Below are 3,254 nucleotides of genomic sequence, written 5' to 3'. Positions count from 1 at the left end.
GATGGTCCTCCACACATGGCATGGGGGAAGCAGGCCAGCCATCCTCAGCTCTAGGTACACGGCAAGAATGGGGAATTCGGGACTGGAGAACTGCGACAAACCTTGCTGAGGCCTCTATTTAGTCTTTGTAACGGTCATCTTCAACAGTGAAAATGGTTTTCTAAATGAGGCTCGTCCTGGAGTCAAGGCTAAGAAAAACAGCTCCAGTTCCCTGGGTCAGGACCCAACACCCCAGGCAGGGTGCTAGGCTTGCAGGGGCCAGTGCTCATGAGCAGTGCAGTGGACTCAGGTCCTGGTGCAGCCTGGGCAGTGGTCTGTGTCCTGCTGAATTCTGGAGGTGGCAGCTGAAAAGCACTCTGGTCCCCAGGAAACGGAGTCATGGGGGCCTGCTGAAAGGACTGCTTCTTCCAGGACATGGCCCCCACTGGTCCCACTCCTGGAACCTGGGGACAGGCAGGGGACTGCTGTGTCGGCACTGCTGGGGGTTTGCTTTTGCCTGAATGCTCACTGCGTGGCACATGGCCACAAAAGACAGGGGCTCACGGCCAGAGCAGGTGTGGCTACAGTATGGCTTATTTTGTTACTGGCGGGCACTGTTAAGGATAGCTTTGTGCACTGTGGGTCTGGGGAGGGGACGCAACCAAGGGACACCCAGCCCATCAGGAACCAGGGTGAGTGTTCCAGGGCCTGGTTCAGGTGGTGAGTGTGCACACACATGTGAGCCCAGGGCCCACGTATGTATGTTGTGTGTGCGACTCTGTGTGTGTGTGTGTGTGTGTGTGTGTGTGTGTGTGATGTGTGCCCCTGTGCATGGCAGGGGGGAGGACGGGCTCAGGCAGAGAAGTGCACATGGCTGCCGTGGCTCCTGAGGGCAATCCTCCTGGAGTGGGTCCAGCATCTGGACACTGGGAGAAGCGTTGACCAGTTGGGCCCCTCCTGCCTTGCTGCCGGCTCTGGGCTCCACACTCGTGAGGTCACTGCTGGCCTCTGGCCAGCTACCCCCTTGGACACACATCGGGTGCCTGTTGGCCCAGGGCAGCCAGCTGGCAGGGTTCAGCCCTGGGGAGGGGCTGGGCACTAAGGAACCGAGCTCAGCTCGAATTAAACCCCCTCCTCATGGTGCCACAGCCCCTCCCCCTCCCCCGCAGACAGCCACCTTCCGGCACCCCCTCCCCTCCAGCAGGTCCCCCCCAACAGTGCAACCCTCAGCTTCCAGACAGGAGGGGGCGCTGGTGATACAACTGTTTGCAATTTCACACTTCAAGGCCCCCCTGTCTGCCCAGTTTCCAGCTAACAAATAATCCAAGGTGACAGCCCCAGGCAAGAAGAGCAGGGCCCCCTATGGGCTTCCTCTGACAGTTGTGTTGGGGGTGTGGCGGGGGGGCGGGATTTACTGGGCACATAGGTAAGAATGTTTCACTAGGAATCAATGTGGTTTGTTGGATGAAAATGCTAAAAATTGGGCCATACATAATTTCATTTGTGAAAACTTGACAATTCTTGTTCTTTCCCAGTCTTCTTGAGTCTAGAGTAAGGACCACCCCTCAGGTGACTAGGAGTCTCAAATAAAGACCACCTCCCCCCCAAGTGGCAAGGAGTCTAGAATAAGGACCGCCCCCCCCCAGCCCCAGGTGAGAAAGAGTCTAGAATGAGGAGATGTTCCCCCCGCCCCAGGTGGCAAGCAATTGATAACCTAGGTCCAATCTCCTTCTGAGCGACTTCCCGAGGAGGGCAATGTCCATGGTCCACTCGCTGGCTCCCACAGGGACTCTAGGCCTGGCTGGAGTCCTGGGATAGAGACAAGGTGAGTAGACCCCAAAGAGGGGGTCCAGGGCCATCCCCTCTGTTTCTGGGTCTCCAGTGGGCACTTGGGGTGGGAGGTCCCTCTTACTGGCCTGCAGTGGTCTGTGTCCCAACAGAGCTTCATGGCCTGGGGCGGCAGCCAGAACCTCTCCGCGCAGGGGCCGGTCATCCTGCTGGGCTTCCCCGGCGCAGGGCCTGCACGTGGGGCTCTTCCTCCTCCTCCTGGTCATGCACGTGCTCACGATGGCCGGCAACCTGGCCACCATCTCCCTGGTCGGGGCGCACCGGCCCCTGCAGACGCCCATGTACTTCTTCCTCTGCAACCTCTCCTTCCTGGAGATCTGGTTCACTGCGGCCTGCGTGCCCAAGACCCTGGCCACGTTCGCCTCGCGCAGCGGGCCATCTCCTTCGCCGGCTGCGCGTGCAGATGTCCTTCGTCTTCTCGCTGGGCTGCACCGGCCGCCGTGGCTTACGACCGCCACCCGGCCATCTGCCTGCCGCGGTGCTACAGCAGCATCATGACTCCTGGCCTCTCTGCCCGCCTCGCTCTGGGCTCCTGGCTGTGTGGCTTCTCTGCCGTCACCGTGCCGGCCGCCCTCTCTGCCCGCCTCTCCTTCTGCGGCTCCCGCGTCATCAACCACTTCTGGGAGATCGCGCCCTGGATCGTGCTGTCCTGCAGCGACACGCAGGCCGTGGAGCTGGCGTCCTTTGGCGTCCTTCTGCGTCATCCTGGGCTCCTGCTTCATCACGCTGGTCTCCTACGCCTGCATCATCGTCACCATAGTCAGGATCCCCTCCGTCGCTGGTCGGCACAGAGCCTTCTCCACCTGTTCCTCCCAGCTCACGGTGGTCCTCATCTGGTATGGCTCCATCATCTTCCTGCTCGTGAGGACCTCAGTGGAGAGCTCGCTGGACCTGACCAAGGCCGTCACAGTGCTTAACACTGTTGTCACCCCGTGCTGAATCCCTTCATATACACCCTGAGGGACAAGGACATCAAGGAGGCTCTGTGGAGGTGGGTGCAGGGGATGTGAGCCCCTCGGAGACCACCCAGCAAGACTGGGACATCTGACTGTCCCCTGTATGGGAGCCAGTTCTCAGCATCATTGTCTCTGCATGGGCTGAAAACAGCACCCTGATATCGCAGCATGGTCTGGGGCTCTTGGGTAGCAGGGGGCTTTGGGCTGGGTGCTTGGCAGTGTGGAGGAGCCCCCCCCACCCCATCCTGGCCTCAGGGAGTTTCCACCTGTCTCACAGGCCTGGCCTAGGGTGCTCAGCCCCTGGAGTTCCAAACCCAGATTCTGGAAGAGAAATGGGGCCCTAAGAAGCACTATATGTACTTGCAGATACTCATCGCCCACCAAGTACTGGGCACTGGACCAGCCTGTGAGCCCCAAACCTGGTCTGGGTCTTGGGGGGCCGATAGCTGTCTTGTTAGTGAGGGGTGGGCT

The 3,254-nt window shown here is 60.0% G+C and overlaps 1 pseudogene; it reads left to right on the top strand.

Annotated features, from left to right (window-relative positions):
• Nucleotides 1-1,925: 1,925 nt before the first annotated feature.
• On the top strand, nucleotides 1,926-2,837 carry LOC114221808 (olfactory receptor 287-like; annotated as a pseudogene).
• The last annotated feature ends 417 nt before the right edge of the window (nucleotides 2,838-3,254 follow it).

This window comes from Eumetopias jubatus, unplaced genomic scaffold, assembly GCF_037043125.1.
Source record: "Eumetopias jubatus isolate StellerSeaLion01/CBP00866 unplaced genomic scaffold, mEumJub1_p1.0 scaffold_17, whole genome shotgun sequence".
NCBI classification, from domain to species: domain Eukaryota; kingdom Metazoa; phylum Chordata; class Mammalia; order Carnivora; family Otariidae; genus Eumetopias; species Eumetopias jubatus.
Note: the sequence above shows the minus strand (reverse complement) of the source record. Positions and strands in the feature narration are given on the sequence as shown.